At 39.5% G+C, this 27,997-nt stretch overlaps 1 long non-coding RNA gene across 1 annotated transcript; it reads right to left on the reverse strand.

Moving 5' to 3' along the window:
- Positions 1 to 11,941: 11,941 nt before the first annotated feature.
- Positions 11,942 to 27,997, reverse strand: LOC113887082. Its single transcript, XR_003509651.1, has 2 exons — positions 27,960 to 27,997; positions 11,942 to 12,431 (listed from the first exon to the last, which is right to left on the reverse strand). It is a non-coding gene; the product is annotated as an uncharacterized LOC113887082 (long non-coding RNA).

Genomic DNA, 27,997 nt, shown 5'->3' on the forward strand with positions numbered 1-27,997 from the left:
ACAATTACAAAGATGTGGTGGCCTGTTGGCCTCCTGGAAAGAGGAAGTGCAAGATACACACCCCACTCTGCTACCTACTGGAAGAGGGGGTGGGATGGTGAGGTAGCTGACTTCCTAGGGATGTCCCAACATCGGATCAGGAGGAGGAAGCAGAGCAGGGCCAGGGACTGATTTGCTGAGAGCCATCCAAAGGAAGAAATCCGTGCTGCAGAATACCTGGCAGGGAGGGAGCCTGAGGGTAGAGAGGTATCCATCTGCGAGATAAATTTCAGATTTGGGGTGAAGAGAGGGAAACTATAGCCAGTTCCATCTCAAGACATTTCCCTACTGCAGGCTTGTCAGATCCTGACTAACTAAATGTCAGTTTCCCCCAAGTTGCAGTGGCTGCAGAAACTTGCTGAAATGCCCTTCAGTGACATGAGCTGGAGTTATGGGTCACGGTTGTGGGAACTGATTCATCCAGACAGCGAGCACTGAGCAGCTAGTGTGAGGAGAGCACACAGCACAGAGGGGTGGGGAGCTCTTGGAGAGAAGAAGAGACTGAGCAGAGGAGGACAGGACCTAGGACGCACTGGGAGGGAGGGGCCAGCACTTGACTTCTAGACACAGAGAGTGTAGACCTCACTCCAGGTCCCATCACCCAAAGTGAGGATGAAATGTCTTTAAACAAGATTGGTTGGGCAAATTTTCCCCTACAGGATTTCGAAATGGGTAGGAAATGGGGAGGGGAAACCGAAAAGTTTTTCATCTTTTTTAAGAGAGCTGGTTATCTGTGAACGTTGACAGAACAAATCCAAATGGGAAACATACATTAAATTCAACAGAAGGAAGCTATGGCTTTACAGACTCTCTACAGAGGAAATACTGAGGGAGTAACTCATATCAGTTCAATTGCAAACCGAAAACCACTTCTGTGTAATTCTGATAGTGGAAGGAAGCCAGAGGAGGTAAGCAGAGAGGCCCAAGAGTTTGGGGGCATAAGGGACGGGTGGTTGATGCTCAGATGTGTGTGGAAGCTACAACGATCAATAACTGGCTACCGTTCAGGGAGACAGACACAGGGCAGGGTTCCTGTGCAGTCAGCGTGTGCCAGTATGGCAGCATTGATTGCTATCAGCCAGCATCTTTGTATGCTTTGTCGGTGGGCTTCCGTGGTGGCTCAGATAGGTAAAGAATCTGCCTGCAGTGCAGGAGAGCCTGGTTTGATCCCTGGGTAGGGAATGTCCCCTGGAGGAGGGCACGGCAACCCACTCCAGTATTCTTGCCTTGAAAATCCTATGGACAGAGGAGCCTGGTGGGCTACAGTCCATTGGGTCACAAAGAGTCGGACATGACTGAGTGACTTTCACTTTCTGTAACAAAGGAGGATGTGGTGGTGGTGGGGGGTGGATTATCTTATTTTCAAAACCAAAACATTCTGTGTAAATACCCCAGATTACCTCTTTGAACATAATTTCTCTTGCATGTGACCTTAATTGTATTCAGCTGACCCGGTGCCTACTTGGGGTTCCGGTGGAACCAAGTGCAGCCTAGTTTCCTCCCAGAAGCCTTTCACTTTCACTGTACTTGTTCTGGTAGGGATCATTCTGCCAGATCAGCCTTTTCCCTTCACTCAACCTCTTTCATTTTGGGTGTTTGTCTATCTAGATTTAGTTTGGGCTATGGAGGGAAGATCTAGTACTATCTCCATGTTACATTGCTTCTGGAAGCATCTCAAATCTTGACTATGGCAAGGAAGAATTATGAAATAATTCAGTGCATGAGCACTATAGGACCTGGTCAGCTTTGCACTGAACAGAACTCCACATCTACATTAGCTCTGCTTTTGCTTCTCAGTATCAAACATCCAGATATAACAGTGCTAGGCACTATTACTTACATCTCTCAAACGGATACAGAATCCAGAATACCCAGTCCAGTTAATGAGAGAGAAAGGCCACCCTCGGAATAACTACTAGATTACAATGTCTTAGCTGTGCATCCCAGGTGGCTCAGTAGGTAAAGATTCATGTTGATATATGGCAAAACCAATACAATATTGTAAAGTTAAAAAAAATAACTTTAAAAAAAAAAGAAAAAAAGAATCTGCCTGCAATGCAGGAGATGCAAGAGACTTGGGTTGGATCCCTGGGTTGGGAAGATCCCCTGAAGGAAGGGATGGCAATCCACTCCAGTATTCTTGCCTGGAGAATCCCATGGACAGAGGAGCCTAGCAGGCTACAGTTCATGGGATCACAGAGTTGGACACCACTGAAGTGACTTAGCACACACCTGTGTATCTACCCACTGAATACAGCCTTGATTGTCCGTATAGCTGGCTTACAATGGTAGATCAAAAAATTGTGACAGATGGTCGACAATTCCCAGATTACAGCCCTCAAGAGTTCATATGATAGCTTTCCTTGGTTTCCTATCAGAGGCACACACTCAGCATGCCAGATGAGAAGTACAGAGCCTGTAAGACTCTCAGCCCTAGGTGATCTACAGAATTAGTGATTATTACAAAATGCTGCAATACACAAAGAATACAAAATGCTGCAATACACAAAGAACAAGACTTGTTGGTTAGAATTTGACCGAGGTTGGCTTCAAAAATTTTCTAACATGGGGATGAAGCAACTAGAGTGCAAATGTTCTGACAGAAAAAAAAGCTGCTTTACTGAGTTTGAGTCTAAGGCAAAAGGATAAGGGGGTCAGAAGAACAAGATAATGTTACCTGCTTTTATACGCAGGTAACATATTATTATTTTTATTATTTATTTATTATTTATCTATTATTATTTTTCCTTTGCATGGCTCTTATTATAGTGATTGGTTCTAATGGTCAGTGTTCATATAATAATTAAAATGAAGTTTTTAACTACCCTGCCTGAGGTCCTTCCTTAACACACACATGCTGGTTCCTACCCATCCTTCAAGGCTGTCGTCCTTCATGAAACCTTTTTTGTTCTACATCTAAAAAAGCTCTGCCCATTCAAGCACTTGTCATGACCACTGATTTGCTATTATCAGACCTTCTCATATCTCCTTATGTGACTTTGTCTTATCGTCCTCAACCACAAGCTCTTTGAGGGCTGGGGTACTGTTCACACTGCCTTGCCCATACTAAAAGCTCTAGAAGGATCTGCTTATTTAAACTGGCTTTCTTGAGACTGTTCAAGTACTTATCCTTTGGCAGGTGCTTTTATGTTTCAGGGAAACAGAGACAAAAAATCAGAAGAGACTCTACCCTTAATGGGCTTACCTTCTTTGTAAAAAAGTGGAAGAGAGGAAACTTTTTGTGTGTCTCTGTACAAAGCTGCAGCAGGAGACTGTAGGAAATAGTATATAAGAGCTGAAAACACATTGGACTCCGAATTAGGATGCTTTGATTTCATTTCTAATTTGATGTGTATCTTGAGTACATTTCTTAACCATTTGTCATCCATTTCCTTATATGGCATAGAGTACATGTCATATTAACATCAAGAAATGTACTCTTTCTTAATAGGGTACATTTGTCATCTATTTCCCTATACGTCATACAGGGATCATATGATTACTGGGGGAATTGATTGAATCGGAAAACAGATGCAAAGCATGTTGCAGGGAACTTCCTCAGCCTGATAAAAAGCATCTATGAAAAACCCATGGCTAAAAGTACACCTAACCTGAAAGTTTGAAAGCTTTCTCCCAAAGATGAGTAATAAGACAAGAATGTCTTGCTCTTACCACTGCTATTTAACATTCTACTGGAAGTCCTAGCCAAGTGCCAAGTGAGAATATGAAATGAAAAGAATCAAGATTGGAAAGGATGATGTAAAATTCTCTGTATTTCCAGATGACACAATATTATATAGAAAACACTAAAGAATCAGTAAAAAAAAAAAAAAAACTATTAAAGCTAATAAATGCATCCAGCAAGCTTTCAGGATACAAGGCCAATATACAAAGTCAGTTGTATTTCTATAAACTAGCAAAGAATAACTGGAGAATGAAATTTAAAAAAACTCCCTTTATAATAGTATTAAAAAGAATAAAATAGCAAGGAATACATTTAACAAAGGAAGTGAAATACTTCTACACTGAAAACCACAAAATACTGTTGAAAGAAATTAAAGAAAACCAAAGTAAACAGAAAAACATCTTATGTTCTTGAATTGAAACTTAAGGTGGCAATACTTAAGGTGGAAATACTCCTCAAATTAAATTATGGATTCAAAGCAAATCCTACCAAAATCTCAACTATATTTTTTTGCAAAAACTGACAATCTGAATCTAAAATTCAAATGGAAATGCAAGGGACCAGAATATCCAAAACAGTCTTGAAAAAGAACGAAGCTGGAGGACTTGTGATTCCCAATTTTAAAACTTACTATAGAGCTACATTAATCAAGACAACGTAGTCCTGGCATAAAGACAGACATATAGATCAATGGAATAGAACTGAGAGCCCAGAATAAAACCATGCATTTATGGTCAATTGATTTTTGAAAAGAGTACCAAGGCAATTCAAGGGGGAAAATAAGTCTTTTCAACAAATGGTAAAAAGACAACAGGATATCCACATGCAAAACAATGAATCTGAACCCTTATCTCAAACCATAAACAAAATCCAGCTTGTAATGAATCAAAGACCTAAAAGTAAGAGTTTAAAGTATAAAACTCAGAGGTGCTGATAGTCCCTACGGTGGCTGCTCTGGAGCCTAAGGACCCAGGGCATGGGAAGGTAGAAATAGAAGATTATGTGACATTGGAATAGGAGGATTTATCTTGGCGACTTTAGGATGCTGGTTCCATTGTAGGTATAATTACGCAAAGCTAAGAATCCAGGAAAGACTTGCAGAGAAGGAATTAAAAATAAGATTATATATGAAAGTGCCCATCTTGATTCTGAAAGAAAACAAATCAGTGGCAGCAGCAGCAATTGAGCATAGAAAAGAACTCACTTCAGTGTGAACAAAGCTGAGATGAGCTACAGAAAGCATTTTATGTACCATAAGAAGACTTGCAATTTGTAAATAAAGTATGGGTAAGTAGTAAAATAAATTTTTTTTTTAACTCAAAGAAAATTAAGTATAAATCTCCATGACCTTGGATTGGGCAATGTAGTCTTAGGTACAACATCAAAGCACAAACGACAAGAAAACATAGAGAAATTAGACTACATCAAAATTAAAAACTTTTGTTTCAAAGAACACCATTACAAAAGTAAAAAGTCAACCACAGAAATATATGGAAATCATATAGCTGATAAGAAACTTGCATCTAGAACATATAAAGAATTTTTGCAACTCAACGATCAAAAGCAAATCAGTGTTTAAAAGTGGGTGAAGAATCTGAATAGACGTATTTCCAAAGAACATATAAGAATGGTCAACAAACACATGAAACAATGCTCAACTTCATTAACCTTTTGAGAAACGCAAGCAAAAACCCCAATAAGATACCCCTTCACACCTACTAGGAAGGTATAATCAAAGAGGCAGATAATAACAAGTGTTGTTGAGAATATGGGGAAATTAGAATCCTTATTTAGCGCTGCTGGGACTGTTCAGTTCAGTTCAGTCCCTCAGTCGTGTCCGACTCTTTTGTGACACCATGAACCACAGCACGCCAGGCCTCCCTGTTCATCAGCAACTCCCGGAGTCCACCAAACCCATGTCCATTGAGTCAGTGATGCCATCCAACCATCTTATCCTCTGTCGTTCCCTTCTCCTCCTGCCCTCAATCTTTCCCAGCATCAGGGTCTTTTCTAATGAGTCAACTCTTCAACTGAGGGGCCCAAAGTATTTAAATTTCAGCTTCAACATCAGTCCCTCCAATGAACACCCAGGACTGATTTCCTTTAGGATGGACTGGTTGGATCTCCTTGCTGTCCAAGGGACTCTCAAGATATTCTCCAATGCCACAGTTCAAAAGCATCAATTCTTTGGTGCTCAGCTTTCTTTATAGTCCAACTCTCACATCCATACATGACTACTGGAAAAACCATAGCTTTGACTAAATGGACCTTTGTTGGCAAAGTGATGTCTCTGCTTTTGAATATACTGTCTAAGTTGGTCATAACTTTCCTTTCAAGGAGCAAGTGTCTTTTAATTTCATGGCTGCAGTTACCATCTGCAGTGATTTTGGAGCCCAGAAAAATAAAGTCAGCCACTGTTTCCCCGTCTATTTGCCATGAAGTGATGGGACCAGATGCCATGATCTTCGTTTTCTGAATGTTGAGCTTTAAGCCAACTTTTTCACTCTCTTCTTCATAGTGCAATTACTGTGGAAAACAGTCTGGCAGTTCTTCAAATGGTTAAACATAGTTACCATATGACCCAGTAATTCAACTCCTAGGTATATGCCCAAGACAAATGAAAACATATCCATAGAAAAACTTTTACACAAGTGTTCATAGCAACATTATGAAAAATAACCAGAAAACAAAAATAACCCAAATGTTCATTAACTGATGAACAGATAAAATATGACATATTCATACAAAAGGAGTTATTACCCAGCCATAAAAAGGAGTGAAACTCTGATATAAGTTAGAACATGGATGGACCTTGAAAACATGCTAAATGAAGGAAGGTAGTCACAAAAGGTCACACAGTATGTGATTCCACTTATATGAAATGTCTAAAATACTAATCTATAGATACAGAAAAGTTGATTACTGACTATCAGGGGCTGGGGGCTGGTTGGTGGGCAACAGAGAGTAACTGCTTATGAGTATGGAATTTTCTTTGGAAGTGATGAAAATATTCTAAAATTAATTGTGGCGATGGCCACACAACTGTGAATATACTAAAACCCACTGAATTGTCCATTTTAAATACGTGAGTTGTATGGTGTACAAATTACAGGTTAACTAAGAGGAAAAGAGAAGACAAGAAAGTATGTTGGAAAAAGTCTTAAGATGCCATACATAGAGGCACAATCTTTGAAGAATTTAGTCGCAGTGTCAATCCAGAATTGGATAAACATACGTATACACTTTTCTTAGAGGAACCATTATGTGGCTAGGGACTAGAAAGAAAGCATTGTCAGTGGAACAAGATGAACAAAGCACTCTTACTGGCCACTTCCCAGGACAGGGGAATAGTCCTGTGATACAAACCCATTCCCCACCCCTAATCGTCTTTTACTCTACTCCTCTCCCTGTGTTTCGATAGCTGAAGCATAGTGTACTGTTATTAGAAGACTGAAGGTAGCCCACCAGTTTGTGTATGAGAAGCCTGAAATATGTATCTCTTTATTAAGAGTTTCAAGAGTTAGGAAATTCCTAAGATTTCAATACATTGCTCAGGTTCTGCATTACAGATAAACTAGTATTTATAATCAAAGGCTTGGGTTTGTATTATGCTGACCTATTTAGTTTGTTAATTAACCAGTGAGTCATCTCTAGTTCTACGATATGTTGGTCATGGTTCCAAGTCTATTGCTACTACTGCTGCTTTTTGTTTCATTTTTAAAAAGATGTTTCAGTTCAGTTCAGTTGCTTAGTTGTGTCCAACTCTTTGCGACCCCATGGATTACAGCCCACCAGTATTCCCTGTCCATCACCAACACCCAGAGTTTGCTCAAACTCATGTCCATAGCAGATTAGTGATGCCATCCAACCATGTCATCCTCTGTCATCTCCTTCTCCTCCTGTCCTCAATCTTTCCCAGCATCAGGGTCTTTTCCAATGAGTCAGTTCTTCACATCAGATGGCCAAATTATTGGAGTTTCAGCTTCAGAATCAGTCTTTCCAATGAATATTCAGGTCTGATTTCCTGTAGGATTAACTGGTTGGATCTCCTTGCAGTCCAAGGGACTCTCAAGAGTCTTCTCCAACACCACAGTTCAAAAGCATCAATTCTCTGGTGCTCAGCTTTCTTTATAGTTCAACTCTCACATCCATATATGACTTCTGGAAAAACCATAGCTTTGACTAAATGGACCTTTGATGGAAAAGTAATGTCTCTGCTTTTTAATATGCTGTGTAGCTTGGTCATAGCTTTTCTTGCAAGGAGCAAGCATCTTTTCATTTCATGGCTGCAGTCATCATCTGCAGTGATTTTGGAGCCCAAGAAAATAAAATCTGTCACAGTTTCTATTGTTTCCCCAACTATTTCCCATGAAGTGATGGGACCAGATGCCATGATCTTAGTTTTCTGAATGTTGACTTTTAAGCCAACTTTTTCAGTCTCCTCTTTCACTTTCATCAAGAGGCTCTTTAGTTCCTCTTTGATTTCTGCCATAAAGGGTGGTACATCTGCTTATCTGAGGTTATTGATAGTTTTCCAGCAACCTTGATTCCAGACTGCGCTCTATCCAGTCTGGCATTTCTCATGATGTATTCTGCATATAAGTTAAATAAGCAGGGTGACAATATACAGCCTTGACGTACTCCTTTTCCTATTTGGAACCAGTCTGTTGTTCCATGTCCAGTTCTAACTGTTGCTTCCTGACCTGCATACAGGTTTCTCCAGAGGCAGGTCAGGTGGTCTGGTATTCCCACCTCTTTCAGAATGTTCCACAGTTTATTGTGATCCACACAGTCAAAGGCTTTGGCATAGTCAATAAAGCAGAAATAGATGTTTTTCTGGAACTCTCTTGCTTTTTTGATGATCCAACAGATGTTGGCAATTTGATCTCTGGTTCCTCTGCCTTTTCTAAATGTAGCATGAACATCTGGAAGTTCACAGTTCATATGCTGTTGAAGCCTGGCTTGGACAATTTTGATCATTACTTTGCTAGCATGTGAAAGGAGTGCAATCGTACGGTACTTTGAACTTTCTTTGGCATTGCCTTTCTTTGGGATTGGAATGAAAACTGACCTTTTCCAGTCCTGTGGCCACTGCTGAGTTTTCCAAATTTGCTGGCAGATTGAGTGAAGCGCTTTCACAGCATCATCTTTTAGGATTTGAAATAGCTCAACTGGAATTCCATCACCTCCACTAGCTTTGTTCTTAGTGATGCTTCCTAAGGCCCACTTGACTTTGCACTCCAAGATGTCTGGCTGTAGGTGAGTGATCACACCATTGTGGTTATCTGGGTCATGAAGATCTTTCTTGTACAGTTCTTCTGTGTATTCTTGCCACCTCTCCTTAGTATCTTCTGCTTCTGCTTCTCCTTTGCCTTTAGCTTCTCTTCTTTTCTCAGCTATTTGTGAGGCCTCCTCAGAGGACCATTTTGCCTTTTTGCATTTCTTTTTCTTGGGAATGGTCCTGCCCATGGCTTCCTGTACAATGTCACAAACCTCTGTCTGTAGTTCTTCAGGCACTCTGTCTATCAGATCTAATCCCTTGAATCTGTCTGTCACTTCCACTGTATAATTGTAAGGGATTTGATTTAGATCATACCTGAATGGTCTAGTAGATTTCCCTAGAAATTTCCCTAAGAAGATACTTACACTATTTATATATTCAGTCAATTCATATAAATATGGTAACAATAACAATAACATCTATGGACATGATGCCATTGGTGCATTGGTTACTCAGGAAATCTGCATGGAATTGCTCACTTTTTCTATGGGTTATCATTGTCATGATAAATTATACTACTAATGGTGACTTTATTCACATTTCACAAGCTGTTCAGACTATCAAAACAGCAGTTTCCAGGGAAACCTGGAGTCAAGCTTAATTGAAAAAATAATCAGTATAGCAGAAATGTATTCTTTGATATGAATTCATCTGTAGAGGCCAAATCACTTCATGAAATCTTTATTTTTTTAATTTATTTTAGTTGGAGGCTAATTATTTTACAATATTGTAGTGGGTTTTGCCATACATTGATATGAATCAGCCATGGGCTTACATGTGTTCCCCACCCTGAACCCTCCTCCCACCTCCCTGCCCATCCCATCTATCTGGGTCATCCCAGTGTAGCAGCCATGAAATCTTTAAACTATATAAACAGTAATACCTAACATACACAGTGTTTCAAGGCATACTTAGCTGGCTTTCTCTAGTCTAACCCACCTTGTTCTCTATATATACCTTTCTGCCCTCAGTTTGGAAGCTGGTGAAAAAAACCTAGGGAAATTGTGCCACGACCTGGAGGCCTGTGGCCACAGGACACAAAATTATCTTTACTTTTTCCTTTTTTCTCCTTGGCCATCAATGAATCATGTCCAATTTTTCCACATAGTATCTCTTGCACTTGTCCTTTCTCCTCCATTCTTGTTCACATCTATGGGCTTATGGACTCATAATTAGATTACTACAATAATTATTTAACTGGTTTCCATATTTCCATCTCTCTTGGACTCAAAAGCTTCTGGCAGCAATATAAAAGATTACATTCATAAAAGTAATGTTTAGTCAAGTAATATCTCCATTCAAAAACCTGGACTGGTTTCCTTCTGTTTCTTGAGTAAACTCCAAATGCTGTTATCCTGGTATTAGAGGCCTTCCAAAATTCAGGTGTGAATTTTCTTTCTAGATTCAGAATCCATTACTCCCTTGAACAAAACTGGCCTCTTCACCATCCCCTGAACTTTTACAGATTATTTCTGCACCTTTGCTTGTGACAGTCCTCCTGCCTAGAATAGCTTCTCATCTTTGAAAGCCTGTTCAAGGCTTTCTTTTCTCCATGAAGTCATCCCTGAACATTAAAACTCACAGAAGCTTCTCATCCCTTGAATATGATATGAGTTATGGACAATGTCATTCATTTGGCAGTTCTCATAGACAACTTATCTTGTCTTATATTGTTAATTCTTGTATTATTTATTTTTGTGTCTATCTTGCCTCCTCAACTAGACTGCAACTTCCTTGAGGGCAGGGGTCATTTGTTATACGTTTTAAAATGACCCACAAGGCACAATGCCATGCTGGGGGATAAGATAAAGACTGGTCATTGACAAAAGATTACTCAAGTTTCCCTAAGATGCCTCATTCTCAGGAGGCAGCACTCTCTCTGGGTGATGATTTTTTACACATATGTGCTAAATATAATAGTTTTAAAGGTGAAACTAGCTCTTCACATTACTCCAAGATATTAAGGAATTACAGACTGCTTCTGGAATTTCTGAATTCCTTATTAAAATACAAAATTAACCTTTCATAAGTAATTTAATGTTCCCCTGAAAGCTTAAAAATGACATGTAAAGAAAAATGGCCAAGCCAGGTGCATAATAAGCTCTAAGATTTACTTAATCACAGAGTATTTAAAAAGCCAAAGCTCCATGCAATCCACTTGTATTTCAGTGTCTGTTTTTTCCTTTTTTGTCTATAAAATAGGCTAAACTACATATGAAAAATAAATCTAGGACTTAATGTTTACATGAAAGGCAGCCAAAATTTTATGGATAGTTCAAGGTAAAAATGTTCACATTTGTGAAACCAAGTTCATATCTTGGTTTCTCCTGAATTATTTAGTTAATCTGAGGTTTCTTCATAGTTAGAGATGCAATCCTTAGCCAGCAGCTGCTAAATACGTGGTGGTTATGGATACTGACCCAAGAAATGCTGTGATCATCAAGTTCTATCAAAATCCTTATTAACCTTGTAAACTGAAGAAAGTCATCATTACAAAATCCCTACCCTCAGATTCTGCTGCTAAAACTTGGAAGTAACTGCAAATCTCAGAGATGTGTGTTTAGCTTTATGGACAGCCTCAGCTGATGAAACTTAGGCAACAAAGGCTGCTTGCTAGGCAAACACAGGCCCCAAAGGAATCCCTTGCCTCGTATGTAGAGAGACCACTGACTGGAATACCTAGCATCATTGGATCAAAACTTGAAGGACTGGTAAGCCTGGTATTTCTATATATGTCCTTTCTTTGTGAAAATTTCTTTGTTTACATAATGCTTTTGTTTCCTTTAGCCCAGTCTAGACCACTGGAAGGCAAGGTTTCAAATTATCTCCTCAGTTGGAAGTATCCATGTTTCGTGAAAAATTTATCAGTTTTTTTCTCCAACGTCTAGTATAATAATGAATTTAGCTTTCTGTCAAGAAAAACACGAAGTTCAAAGTATTATTTCCTTCACTTTTAATTACAAAGAAGTTTTACCTTTTGAGTGCCATTATACAATTTTACACAGTGCCATTAATATTTTAAGTAACAAGTAAGCAAATCGGATTAAAGTTTTTGAACTCTACTTCTCAGTATATTGATTTATCTTAAAAAGTACAAACTAAGCACAGTGGTGCAATTTTCCAGGCACTTTCAAGTTGCTTAAATATTTACAAATATGTAAGCACCCTGTATGAAAGCATGAAAGTTTTGGTGTCAGGAAGAAACACTCTGTGTATAACAAATCTTTAAATTTTTAACACTTGCACAGCTCCAAATATTCCTGAGAAAGTTCAGTCTTGTTGTCACTTGACATCTGCATGTCCTCATATTTCAGCAGTGTATCTTGGGGAACCATAACTTCGGTCACTCGATGTACCACTAATTGCACAAAATACATGTAATGTGTTGCTCATCCAGGGAGAATGCATTGGGTCTTCTTGTATTATCTAAAACGAAAGAAATGGCATGTTTATCACTAAGCAAAATAGCCATGGCCAAAAAAGGTATGTGTATACGAAATCACAGGCATATTCCAATTTATCACTGACACTTAGCTATTTAAAATGATGTAAAGCAGAAAGAGCAAAGAAAAACATTACTGACTCAAGTCTTCAAAGCTGTATTACAAAGGCAGCGTATCAAAAAAGCAGAAAAGATCTGGTTACTCATTAAGAAAAACAAAAGGTTGTAAAATGCAAAATTCAAAAGAAAGTGAGAGGTAATAAAATGTTTAAAATTTTTTTTAATAGACGGTCAGAAAAGAGCCTCAACAGTGAACTATTTGATATGAGTTTATAGATCATCTTCTAAGAGTGGTTCTCAAGTTCAATATGCAGATACCCATGCCCCTTTCCTGGAGACTTGGGAAATAATTTTTAGTGAAGAGAAAATAAGTCAATATTTCCAAATATACACCATAATTATGTAAACTCATTGATGCAAAAAAAAATTTAGTGAAGAACTTCACAAATGTATTAATAATTTTATAACCTATAAGCATAAACCATATATATTCATAATAGTATAGACATTTTAAAAATTATCCATTTTGTGTGATCAAAGGCAACAGATATTTCATGCATGGATTAGATGAAAGAATAGCATACCAACCTCTTTACTGAACAATACCAACTTAGCTTTCGAGCTTTCAAGACTAGGTTCTCAAGTTAGCTTTGAAACTTCAGTAGGAAGCCTGAAAATGGCTTCTGGTGGCAGTAATGGGTCATATCATTTGTGTTGCTACAAATCACATCTTTATTATAAAGTCCATAATACAAGATTTTCCTCTTATAAAAGCTTGAAGAAGTTATAAAAGGACTTCATATTTTGATATAGTGTAACAGATAACACTGAAAAGGGCCGAGGAATATCCAGGCCATATCTTTTTGTCAAGTCATCATTTACGGAGCTAAACAGATAACTGACATTTCAATGCACAGCTATATTTTATCTTATTTTATATTATTATATTTACCTTTGGGAAATAACAAATCTCAAATTTTGTGACTAAAAATAGTTACTTTATATGGGACTGTAATTGGAAATACTGATTTATAAAACTTCAGTAAAAACTCAACATTTGCCTAAACTAAGGTACATCTAAATATGATACATCATGACCGGACAGCTTTCATAAATATAAACCAATAGAAAGCAAGATTTTCTTGGTTAGCTATAAATATATTATATATAATATATAAGATAGAAGAATGCATAACATATAATGTATAATATATAATATCAAGGGTCTAAAATGTGGTCTCTAGAACTAAATATAATAGCCATGGTTTATAGAAATTAAATGAGAAAGACAGGTGGGAAATATGACAGCAGATTCATAAAACCCACATTTTGGGGTGTTAAAAAAGAGACAAGGAACTTCCCTGGTGGTCCAGAGGATGGGACTCTATGCTCAGTAGGGTGGTGGGATCAGCCCCTGCTCGGGGAGCTGGATCCCACATGCCACAGCTAAGACGTGGTGCAGCCAAATAAATTTTTAAAAAGAGAGAGAGAGAGAAGAGGCCCAAAATGGAGTCACTTGTGCTAAACCCACATCACCTGAGTTATAATATATGGCCTACTTGTAGTTTTAGCCTTTTCCAGGCATCATGAGAAACACTAGGCTGGAAGAAGCACAAACTGGAATCCAGATTGCCGGGAGAAATATCAATAATCTCCGATATGCAGATGACACCACCCTTATGGCAAAAAGTCAAGAGGAACTCAAAAGCCTCTTGATGAAGGTGAAAGAGGAGAGTGAAAAACTTGGCTTAAAACTCAACATTCAGAAAATGAAGATCATGGCATCTGGTCCCATCACTTCATGGGAAATAGATGGGGAAACAGTGGAAACAGTGTCAGACTTTATTTTTTTGGGCTCCAAAATCACTGCAGATGGTGACTGCAGCCATGAAATTAAAAGACGCTTACTCCTTGGAAGGAAAGTTATGACCAACCTACATAGCATATTCAAAAGCAGAGACATTACTTTGCCAACAAAGGTCCGTCTAGTCAAGGCTATGGTTTTTCCTTTGGTCATGTATGGCTGTGAGAGTTGGACTGTGAAGAAAGCTGAGCACCAAAGAATTGATGCTTTTGAACTGTGGTGTTGGTGAAGACTCTTGAGAGTCCCTTGGACTGCAAGGAGATCCAACCAGTCCATTCTGAAGGAGATCAGCCCTGGGATTTCTTTGGAAGGAATGATGCTGAAGCTGAAACTCCAGTACTTTGGCCACCTCATGTGAAGAGTTGACTCATTGGAAAAGACTCTGATGCTGGGAGGGATTGGGGGCAGGAGGAGAAGGGGACAACAGAGGATGAGATGGCTGGATGGCATCACTGACTTGATGGACGTGAGTCTGAGTGAACTCCGGGAGTTGGTGATGGACAGGGAGGCCTGGCGTGATGTGATTCATGGGGTTGCAAAGAGTCGGACACAACTGAGAGACTGAACTGAACTGAATCTTAACTAGTCAAAAAAGTACATATATTACTTTCAAGTTTGGAATTTCCTGGTCAGCACTAGTGAGGTAATCCAACTGACAGACCCTTGCTGTGCTCCAGAGGAAGGTGAGCTTGCTGGAAACAATCAGGTCTCTTTTAGAATAACTTCCTTGACCTGACTCCTTGTACCTGTAAAAGGCTTCCATTTTCTATGGCTCTTCAGAGCTTCTTTCAGTCTGCTACATGGGATCCTGCTGGACTTGTGAATCACTGAATAAAGCCAAAATCTTTAAAACTGACTCACCTGACTCTGAATAAAAAGCAGAGACATTACTTTGCTGACAAAGGTCCATATAGTCAAAGCTATGGTTTTTCCAGAGTTGGACCATAAAAAAGGCTAAGTGCCCAAGAATGGACACTTTCAAACTGTGGTGTCGGAGAAGACCCTTGAGAGTCTCTCGGACTGCAAGGAGATCCAACCAGCCCATCCTAAAGGAAATCAGTCCTGAATATTCATTGGAAGGACTGATTCTGAAGCTGAAACTCCAATATTTGGCCATCTGATGCAAAGAACTGACTCACTGGAAAAAGCCCTGATGCTGGGAAAGATTGAAGGCAAGAGGAGAAGGGGATGACAGAGGATGAAATGGTTGGATAGCATCACTGAATAAATGGGCATGTGTTTGAGCAAACTCCAGGAGGTGGTGAACGACTGGGAAGCCTGGTGTGTTGCAGTCCATGGGGTTGCAAAGAGTTGGACATGACTGAGCAAGTGAACAACCACAGTTGAATTTTGTTTTTTCACAAGGAAAAAAGAACCATATAGAATGCTCTAAATAACTTGATCATCATAATAGCAGTAAATTGAATAATTTGCTTTCAATTTGAATAATTTAGAGTTCAAGGCTAGGTCATACAGTTGCATGCAAATTCTACAACTGTAATATATATTGCCTTAAAATGCTATAATTGTTTTATATTTTTGTAAAGGAGGAGTTTTGCTGTTTTTTCCTATGGACAATGGAGAAGAGACCCTGTAAACTAGACAGTTTCTAGGAACAAATTGTGTAGTCTATTTGATTAAAGTATTCCCCAGATGGCTCAGATGGTAAAGAATTCACCTACAATGCAGGAGACCCGAGTTTGATCCCTGGGTTCAGAAGATCCCCTGGAGAAGGAAATGGCAACCCACTCCAGTATTCTTGCCTGGAGAATTCCACAGACAAAAGAGCCTGGTGAGCTACAGTCCATGGGGTCACAAAGAGTTGGACATGACTGAGTGACTAACACTTCAACATAACCCAGAAGGGTGAGGGTGAAGAGAGGCATATCCCCACCGTACTCAGGGGCTGAACCTGAGACACAGACAATAAAGGAAGTGGAATGATTCCCTGCCTGCCTAGTCCTGATCACTGGACTGCTTTAGGAAGGAGACAAAAAAGGACCTCGGAAAACTGAGCAGCAAAGATATGCCTTGGGATGGTTTACACTCACTCTTAAGTGGGTTAACAGAAGTCAAGATGACAAAAAGAGGAAACAGATCACTGAGTCCAGACTCCTCAGGCTGGTGAGATTCCCTGCCATGAGAATAGGAGAGCAGGAGACTGGGATGACTCATCTCATTGAAAGATGGATGATGAAAGTCTGGCTGCCTGGCTTCTCCATACTGAGAAGATGACCATGGTTAGAAAATTGGACTCCTGGTCATGCAGTACAACTTTGGACTAATTATAACAAATTTCCCAAAGTCCTTTCTAACAGGAGTTAGATACCACAAGAAAGGTAGAGCTTGGAGTCAACTAGCTCCTGTTTTCTTTGAAATCTTTCTTTTCCCCCTCCCCATCATTATACTGCAGTGCTTTGGCACTAACCATGGTCAGTCTATTTGTAAGGACACCCTCCATGTGATGGTCTCACGCAGGGGAGTGTCTTCAGGCAAGCAGTGAAATGCTCATACCAGGACAGAGGAGGTTCTCCTTTCTGGAACCAGCAATAAGAATGTGTTCTCTAAAGGGCTGTAGTTATCCTTGTTTCTTTTAAGGGGTCTGAATTTCATAAAAAATTGAGAGTCTGAAGAGTTTCTGAAGCAAATATTGATCTTATTGGCTGTTTTCCTTCTTAAGGAAAGCAAAGAGATATTATGTAAGCTCAATAGGGCTCAGGCACTGAGGACCAGACCATCAGGCCATGACTTTTACATCTGTGGTGAAGACGTTAAAATAGCTGAGTGACAATCCATGTATAGAGTAGTTGTAAACACAGATTTCAGGAGCCTAATATAGGAATGACATTTACCAGGATAATTCAGGAGTACTCTGGTTTTAAGGTAAGTAGATCTATAAAAGTCTTAACTACTTAATTATGACAGAATTTGGCTGTCAGTGGTGAGCAGATCTTTGCTTCTATATGTTTCAGGTTGTGAACTATATAACTAAGCTAGTTATAACTGACATTAACAGTCAGTCAAACATTAGAATGCTAGGTATTATGAAATGAGAGTTTTGCAGGCTGTATGGGTATTAACACAATTCCTGAATTTTGGGATTCACTCAGGATCTCACCTAAATGATCATACAGTTGTCCCTCAGTATCCCCAGATGATTAGTTCCAGGGCCACTGTCCCCCTTCCCCCATGGATATTAAACTCTGAAGATGCTCAAGTTCCTTATATAAAATCACACACTATTTGCATATAACTTATGCATATCCTCTCCTGTACTTTAAAATCATCTCTAGATAATGTATAACAGCTAATACAATGTAAATGTTATGTAAATAGCTGCCTACATGCAGGAAATTCAAGTTTGGCTTTTTTGGAACTTTCTGGAAATTTTTTTCAAATATTTTCTATCTTCAGTAGGTTGAATCCCTGGATGCGGAAGCTGCGAATATGGAGGGCCAACTGTAACTAGTTTCTTACAGCTAAAACAGGGATATTCATTTAGGGATCTGGCTGCTGAGCCAATCATTTCACTTCTCTAGGACCCTTCTTGAGAGACTCTTAGCCATGCTCACAGTAGATTAACTAGACTTGCACAGCTACTCACTTCTAATGGCACAGTGGTGCACAGAACAAAATAGTTTACTACATGAACAACTGCTGAAGCAACTGCCAGTAATTGCTTCAGATCTGATTTGCGGTATAGAACAAGGTGGCAGAGGAGTGGACATGGAGTGCATCTCTCTCCATGGATACATCAGGACTACACATTCAGACACAGAAGTGCTTGCAGAACAGCAGCTGAGAGCAGACGGGAGTACCCGACCACTGGAAAAGAGTATATAGAAGCATGCAAACACTCGGTAGGACAAAGGAACTAGGGGGAAAAACAGGAGTGTTACTAGGGCTGGACCTGCCCTCGGTGGGTGCTGAAACCGAAGGTGGGGTCCAATCCCCACACTGGGGCAATCATCTGGGTCAGAGGAGAAACATTTAAGGTTGAGAATGAAACAGCTGATCTGTGGTAGCCTAAATGGAATGAGAATAAGACAGTCCTTGCCACAGCCATACATACCCCGGACAGGGAAGCAGGTCCCCTGCAAGGCACAGCAGCTGGAAGCTGGAGCGCTGGGATTGTGGAGCAATTCCAGGGTGATGGCTGCTGTTGACTGTGGCAAGACTGACCTAGGAGATGTGAGGGAGGAAATTGTGGTGGAAAGTGCCTGTGGTGGAAAGCTAGGCAGCCACGGAAGCAAGACGATACTGCTGGAGCCATCACCATAGCCTCTCTCTCCCCACATGCCAGCACTGGCAGCTGAACAATAGAGAGGCTGACCCATCAAACCCCTGACTGCACTGAACTACAGAGCAGGACCCCATCCAGGGTGTTCCTCGAAGTGACTGATGTGCTGAACTACAGAGTAGGACCCCTACCTACTGGGGCCTCTCTATGTGCCTGACATGCTGAACAACAGTGAAGGACCCCAGGCAAGGGAGATCGCTAAGTGCCTAAATGTGAGGAGCTACAGAGAAACACTAGCCAAAGAGGTCTTCTGATCGCCAGCTACCAGAGGCTCAAAAAAGATTCTGATAGGGCAATAACTCCTACAGCAGAGGCAGTCCGTATCCCTGAACACTTGGTGCTGCCATGATCCCTGAAGGCATCTGCGCCACCTTCATGCTCAACCCTCACTGGGGCAGAGCTGCCACAGGCAAAAAAAATCTTGCATCTATGCACATGGGGTTGCTTTGGTTGTGTCCAACTCTGTGACCCTGTGGACTGTGGACTGCCAGGCTTCTCTGTCAGGGGGGTTCTCCAGGCAAGAATATTGGAGTGTATTGGCCAATATTGGTTGCCATAACCTTCTAGAGCACTGCGTTTATTGCTGCCCTAGCCTCCAACCATCCTGAGTACTTGGTGCTGCCTGAAACCTGTGACCCAAGCAATTGCACCACCTCCGTAGCTGGCCCTCACTGGGGCAGACCCAAGTCCTCCAGGGCAGCCTCAGGAACAAACCCAAGTGGACGACCCATGTGCAAAGGTGGAAATAAACCACAATTGAAACCCGGGGGCAGTGTAGCTAAGAAAGAAGACCCAAAACCTTCCCACCAGCTGTACAAGCTGCAGATTAAATTCACACGATCAACTAGGCAGACTCTGTGTCTATGGGATATATAAAAGGACACTGAGAGCTCCCACCAAAGAAAACACAATATTTCTTATAGCTGTGTACATTGGAGAAAATTTTTGAAAAGATTATACTTGATAATTTCCACAACATGGATAAGGAAATGGTCAATCAAGTCCAGGAGTTGCAAAAAAAGGAAGAAAGAGTTTAACCTTGAAGCCTGGGAAAAGGAGACCTCAAATACAGTAAGTTTAAAAAATTATTGAAAAGGCAGAGAAATACTACACAAATGAAGGAACAAACTAGAAACACAGAAGTCCAAATAAATGAAGAAGAAATAGGCAAACTACCTGAAAAAGAATTCAGAATAATGATAGTAAAGATGATCAAAACCTTGAAAACAGAATGGAGAAAATGTAAGAATCAATTAACAATGACCTAGAAGAATTAAAGAATAAATATACAGGGACAAACAATACAATTACTGAAATTAAAAATACTCTAGAAGGAATCAATAGCAGAATACCTGAAGCAGAAGAATGGATGAGTGAGCTAGAAGATAAAATGGTGTCAGATCAGATCAGATCAGATCAGTCACTCAGTTGTGTCCGACTCCTTTCGACCCCATGAACTGCAGCACACCAGGCCTCCCTGCCCATCTCCACTCCCCAGAGTTCACTGAGACTCATGTCCATCAAGTCAGTGATGCCATCCAGCCATCTCATCCTCTGTTGTCCCCTTCTCCTCCTGCCCCCAATCCCTCCCAGCATCAGAGTCTTTTCCAATGAGTCAACTCTTCACATGAGGTGGCCAAAGTACTGGAGTTTCAGCTTCAGCATCATTCCTTCCAAAGAAATCCCAGGGCTGATCTCCTTCAGAATGGACCGGTTGGATCTCCTTGCAGTGCAAGGGACTCTCAAGAGTCTTCTCCAACACCACAGTTCAAAAGCATCAATTCTTCGGCGCTCAGCCTTCTTCACAGTCCAACTCTCACAGCCATACATGACCAAAGGAAAAACCATAGCCTTGACTAGACGGACCTTTGTTGGCAAAGTAATGTCTCTGCTTTTGAACATGCTATCTAGGTTGGTCATAACTTTCCTTCCAAGGAGTAAAAGTCTTTTAATTTCATGGCTGCAGTCACCATCTGCAGTGATTTTGGAGCCCAGAAAAATAAAGTCTGACACTGTTTCCACTGTTTCCCCATCTATTTCCCATGAAGTGATGGGACCAGATGCCATGATCTTCGTTTTCTGAATGTTAAGTTTTAAGCCAACTTTTTCACTCTCCTCTTTCACCTTCATCAAGAGGCTTTTGAGTTCCTCTTGACTTTTTGCCATAAGGGTGGTGTCATCTGCATATCGGAGATTATTGATATTTCTCCCGGCAATCTTGATTCCAGTTTGTGTTTCTTCCAGGCCAGCGTTTCTCATGATGTACTCTGCATATAAGTTAAATAAACAGGGTGACAATATACAGCCTTGATGAACTCCTTTTCCTATTTGGAACCAGTCTGTTGTTCCACGTCCAGTTCTAACTGTTGCTTCCTTACCTGCATACAGATTTCTCAAGAGGCAGATCAGGTGGTCTGGTATTCCCATCTCTTTCAGAATTTTCCACAGTTTATTGTGATCCACACAGTCAAAGGCTTTGGCATAGTCAATAAAGCAGAAAGAGATGTTTTTCTGGAACTCTCTTGCTTTTTCCATGATCCAGAGGATGTTGGCAATTTGATCTCTGGTTCCTCTGCCTTTTCTAAAACCAGCTTGAACATCAGGAAGTTCACGATTCACATATTGCTGAAGCCTGGCTTGGAGAATTTTGAGCATTACTTTACTAGCGTGTGAGATGAGTGCAACTGTGCGGTAGTTTGAGCATTCTTTGGCATTGCCTTTCTTTGGGATTGGAATGAAAACTGACCTTTTCCAGTCCTGTGGCCACTGCTGAGTTTTCCAAATTTGTTGGCATATTGAGTGCAGCACTTTCACAGCATCATCTTTCAGGATTTGGAATAGCTCAACTGGAATTCTGTCCCCTCCACTAGCTTTGTTCATAGTGATGCTTTTTAAGGCCCACTTGACTTCACATTCCAGGATGTCTGGCTCTAGGTCAACTGCTAAAAGCAGAATAAAGTAAAAAGAATGAAACGAACTGAGGATAGTCTCAGAGACCTCTGTGACAATATTAAACACACCAATATTCGAATTATAGGGGCCCTAGAAGAAGAAGAGAAAAAGAAGGGGTATAAGAAAATTTTTGAAGATATTATACTTGATAATTTCCGCAACATGGATAAGGAAATGGTCAATCAAGTCCAAGAGTGGTAGAGTCCCATAAAGCATAAACCCAAGGAGAAACACACCAAGACACATACTAATCAAACTAACAAAGACTAAACACAAAGAAAGAATATTAAAAGCATCTAGGGAAAAGCAAGGAGTAACATACAGGGAAACCCCATATGTTTAACAGCTGATCTTTCAGCAGAAACTCTGAAGGCCAGAAGAGACTGGCAGGATATATTTAAAGAACTGAAATGGAAAAATCTACAACCAAGATTACTCTACCTGGCAAGGATCTCATTCAAATTTGATGGAGAAATCAAAAACTTTTCAAACAAGCAAAAGTTAAGAGAATTCAGTACCATCAAACCAGCTTTACAAGAAATGTTACAGGGACTCTGTAGTCAGGAAATACAAGAGAAGAAAAAGTTCTACAGAAAAAAACCCCAAACAATTAAGACAATGGCATTAGGAATATATCAATAATTACTTTAGGTGCAAATCGATTAATTGCTCCAACCAAAAGACACAGACTGGCTAAATGGATACAAAAACAAGACCCATGTATATGCTGTCTACAAGAAACCCACTTCAGACCTAAAGACACATATAGACTGAAAGTGAGAGCATGGAAAATTGTATTCGATGCAAATGGAAAGCAAAAGAAAGCTGGGGTAGCAATCCTCATATCAGACAAAGTAGACCTTAAAATAAAGAATATTATAAGAGATAAGGAAGGACTCTACATAATGATCAAGGGATCAATCCAAGAGAAAGACATAACAATTGTAAATATCTATGCACCCAACATAGGAGCACCTCAATACATAAGACAAGCACTAGCAGACATAAAAGGAGAAATTGACAGTAACACAATAAGTAGGAGACTTTAACACCCCACTCGCACCAATGGAAAGATCATCAAAACAGAAAATTAATAATGAAATACAAGTCTTAAATGATTCATTAGATGAGATGGATCTCATTGACATCTTCAGGACATTCCAGCCACATGCAGAAGGATACACCTTCTTCTCAAGTACCCATGGAACATTCTCCAGGATAGACCACATCTTTGGTCACAAATGAAGCCTCAGTAAATTTAATAAAATTGAAATCATATCAAGTATCTTTTCCAACCACAATGCTATAAGACTAGATATCAAGTATGATGAAAAAAATCTAAAAAGTACAAACACATGGAGATTAAAGAGTACATTTTAAAATAACAAGCAGATTACTGAAGAAATAAAAAGGGATATCAAAAAATTCCTAGAAACAAGTGACAATGAAAACACGGCAACTCAAAACCTATGGGATGCAGCAAATGCAGTTCTAAGAGGTAAGTTCATAGTAATACAATCCTATCTCAATAAACAAGAAAAACATCAGACAACCTAACTTTAAACCTAAAATGTAAAAAAAAGAGCAAAAAAACCAAGATTAGTAGAAAGAAACAAATCATCAAGATCTGAAAAAGAAATGAAAAAAATGAAATGAAAAAGAAATGAAAGAAACAATAGTAAAGATTAATAAAATGAAAAGCTGGTTCTTTGAGAAGATAAAATGGACAAACCATTAGGCAGACTCATCAAGAAAAAAAGAGAGAAGAATCAAATCAACAAAGTTAGAAATAAAAAAGGAGAGGTTACAACAGACAATGCAGAAATACAAAGGATTATAAGAGAGTATTATGAACAATTATATAGCAAGAAAATGGATAACCTGGAAGAAATGGACAGATTCTTAGAAAAGTTTAGTCTTCAAAGAGTGAATAAGGAATAAATAGAAATTATGAACAACCCAATTACAAGCACTGAAATTGAAGCTGTGATCAAATTTCTCCCAAAAAACAAGAGCCCAGGACCAGATGGCTTCACAGGAGAATTCTATCAAACATTTAGAGAAGAGCTAATGGCTATCCTTCTAAAACTCTTTCAAAAACTGCAAAGGAAGAAAAACTTCCAAACACATTCTATGAGACCACCATCACCCTGATACCAAAACCAGATACAGACAACACAAAAAAGAAAACTACAGGTCAATATCACTGATGAACATAGATGCAAATATCCTCACAAAATTTTAGCAAACAGAATTCAACAAAACATTAAAAAGCTCATACACCATGATCAAGTTGAGTTTATTCCAGGGATGCAAGGATTCATCAATATATACAAATCAATCAATGTGATACACCATATTAACAAATTGAAAGATAAAAAAGCACATGATAATCTCAATAGGTGCAGAAAAATCATTTGACAAAATCCAGCACCCATTTATGATTAAAACTCTTCAAAAAATGTAATCAATACTGTGAAAATGACTATACTACCAAATGCAATCTACAGATTCAATGTGATCCCTGTCACAATTACCAATGGGATTTTTCACAGAACTAAAACAAAAAATTTCACAATTCATATGGAAACACAAAAGACCCAAAAGACCCCAAATAGCCAAAGCAGTCTTGAGAAAGAAGATTAGAGCTGGAGGAATTGACTTTCCTGATTTTAGATTATACTACAAAGCTACAGTCATCAAGATAGTATGGTACTGGCACAAAAACAGAAATATTCACCTATGGAACAAGATAGAAAGCCCAGAGATAAAGTCACGCACCTATGGGTACCTTAGTTTTGACAAAGGAGGCAAGAGTATACAATGGGGCAAAGAGAATCTCTTCAATAAATGGTCCTGGGAAAACTGGACAGCTACATGTAAAAGAATGAAATTAGAACACTGCCTAACACCATACACAGATAAACTCAAAATGGAGTAAAGATCTAAATATAAGACCAGAAACTATAAAACTTTTAGAGGAAAATATAGGCAGAACACTCAATGACATAAATCAAAGCAACATCCTCTATGACCCACCTCCTAGAGCAACAGAAATTAAAACAAAAGTAAACAAGTGGGACCTGATTAAACTTAATAGCTTTATCACACCAAAGGAAACTGTAAGCAAGGTGAAAAGACAATCCTCAGAATGGGAGGAAACAATAGGAAATGAAATAACTGACAAGGGATTAATTTCCAAAGTATACAAGTAGCTCATACAACTCAATACCAGGAAAATCAAACAACCCAATCAAAAGGTGGCAAAAAGACCTAAACAGACATTTCTCCAAAGAAGACATACAGATGGCTAACAAACACATGAAAATGAGCTCAACATCACTCATTATTAGAGAAATGCAAATCAAAGCTACAATGCAGTATCATCTCACTCCAGTCAGAATGGCCACTGTCAAAAAGTCTACAAACAATAAATGCTGGAGAGGGTGTGGAAAAAAGGGAATGCTCTTGCACTGTTGGTGGCAATGTAAATTGATACAGCCACTCTGGAAGATGGTATGGAGGTTCCTTAAAAACCTAGGAATAAAACCACCATATTACCCAGCAATCCCACTCTTAGGCATATACCCTGAGGAAACCAAAATTGAAAAAGACACATGTATCCCACTGTTCATTGCAGCACTGTTTACAATAGCTAGAACATGGAAGCAACCTGGATGTCCATTGACAGATGAATGGATAAAGAAGTTGTCATACATATACACAGCCAAAAAGGAACATATTTGAGTCAGTTCTGATGAGGTGGATGAACCTAGAGCCTATTATACAGAGTGAAGTCAGTCAGAAAGAGAGAGTTAAATATTGTATACTGATGCATATATACCAAATCTAAAAGTTGGTACTGAAGAATTTATTTGCAAGGCAGCAATGGAGAAACAGACATAAAGAAAAGACTTATGGACATGGGGAGAGGGGAGGAGAGGGGAGATGTATGGAGAGAGTAACATGGAAACTTACATTACCACATGTAAAATAGATAGCCAACTAAATTTGCTATATCTCTCTCAAGAAACTCAAACAGGGGCTCTGTATCAACCTAGAGGGACAGAATGGGGAGGGAGATCGGAGGGAGGTTCAACAGGGAAGAATATATGTATAGCTATGGTTGATTCCAGAGAAGGCGATGGCACCCCACTCCAGTATTCTTGCCTGGAAAATCCCATGGATGGAGGAGCCTGGTAGGCTGCAGTCCATGGGGTCGCTAAGAGTTGGACACGACTGAGCGACTTCACTTTCACTTTTCACTTTCATGCATTGGAGAAAGAAATGGCAACCCACTCCAGTGTTCTTGCCTGGAGAATCCTGGGGATAGGGGAGCCTGGTGGGCTGCTGTTTGTGGGGTCGCATAAAGTCGGACAGGACTGAAGCGACTTAGCAGCAGCAGCAGCAGCAGCAGCATGGCTGACGTATTTTGATGTTTGACAGAAATAAACAAAATTCTGTAAAGCAATTATCTTTAAATTAAAAAATAAATAAATTTTAAAAACTCTAATTTTCATTACATTATTTAATGGTTAAAGAATATACAAACAAATTTTAAAATAACAGACTTGATTTCATTGTAACACCATTTCAAACTAATTGGTTTGCTAAGTAACACTTTAGGGACCCAGATCATGTTTTCCTTTTCAATCACTCTAATACTTGCCTGTTCATGAATAATGTCAGACAATTCTTTCGCCATGTCTCTGAAATTTGACGTGAGCTCTTCATGGTATTCAATCTGATCCTCTTTCATTAACCACTCATTTAGTTCCAGTGCAATGCTGCATGCTTGGATGAACTTCCTGTAGATGAAGATCAAAGGTAAAGTTTTTGTTACTTATTACGCAAAAGTCTCACTGACCATTTAATATTTACTTTAACCATGGTTTGCCTAGAAGGAAGAATAGAATCCCATATTTTCTCACTGTGGTTTTGTTAATGCCATCTCCTAATCTGAAATATCTTTTCTTTTCCATCTTTGCTTCTGGTTTCTTATCTCTTTCAAAACCTAGCTCAAAATATTTAACCCTCTAGGAAGCCAACCTGCTCAGTCATTTACTTGATATGGTATCAGCTATGCTTGTGCTCACAATAATTTATATCTGTAGATAATGTCATTTATTCAAAAATAGCTAATTTGGGGCTATGTACCCAGTACAGTGCTGGGTGTTATAGGTATGAAGTATCTGCCCTGGGTTGGTAAGAGTGGTGACAGGGAGTTGATGACTTATCATAAAAATATCTTTCCATTATTTCATATGTATATGTTTAATGTGCATAATTAGAATGCAAAACTTAGGGGACAAAGTACCTCACTGACCATTTGTTCTGTATCCCTATGATAGCAACTAGTAGAATCTTTTTTTACATGCCAGGCATTAATACGGAGAAGGCAATGGCACCCCACTCCAGTGCTCTTGCCTGGAAAATCCCCTGGATGGAGGAGCCTGGTGGGCTGAAGTCCACGGGGTCACTAAGAGTCAAACACGGCTGAGTGACTTCACTTTCACTTTTCACTTTCATGCACTGGAGAAGGAAATGGCAACTCACTTCAGTGTTCCTGCCTAGAGAATCCCAGGGATGGGGGAGCCTGGTGGGCTGCCATCTATGGGGTTGCACAGAGTCAGACATGACTGAAGCAACTTAGCAGCAGCAGCAGGCATTAATAAATATTGAATGAATGACTACTGGTTACTATGTAACCTGAAATAGCTGATAATACAGAGATAGGAAAAATAAATGAAGTAAGTTGGGAGCAAATGAGTGGAAGTTCTCCTTCTACTCAGTCTGCTTTACTCATCTCTCCCTCTTATTCTGAATGTAAACTCTTTTATACACAAAACAGATTTTTTCTACTGCGTGATCATTCAAACATGCCTTGCCTTAGAGGGACTCTCAGACCAGAGATGATATCGTATGCCCTAGTCTGGCAGAATCCAAGTGGAACTAAGGATACAGGATAGAAGTAAGCCTATCCAACCCTTCCTACCCTAAATGATCTGGAAAAGCTGTGACATGAGGTCAATCAGGCAAAGGAGGAAATCACGTAATGAATGTAGGCTTCTGTTTGTGTCACAATATCCAGAGCAATGAAGTGGTTGCCATATTTAATGCCTTGGGTCACTAGGAGATTGTTACAGTTCGGCAGCAAGAAAGAGATCACACATTTCCTCACTACCTAAAATACCATTAGAAGGTAACTTAAACTTTATAAAAGGGAATCGATAATTTTTTAGAGGGACATAATTTGGTGAATATTTTGGTTTCACTTAAGAAGACAATGGAGTAAAAAAAAATAGTGGTCTGATCTGAAAACTACAAAGCACTTACCTAAACATGTCTTTCAACTCATTTACTTTTTTGGGTGG

The sequence above is a fragment of the Bos indicus x Bos taurus genome, chromosome X (assembly GCF_003369695.1).
Source record: "Bos indicus x Bos taurus breed Angus x Brahman F1 hybrid chromosome X, Bos_hybrid_MaternalHap_v2.0, whole genome shotgun sequence".
Taxonomy (NCBI): Eukaryota; Metazoa; Chordata; class Mammalia; order Artiodactyla; family Bovidae; genus Bos; species Bos indicus x Bos taurus.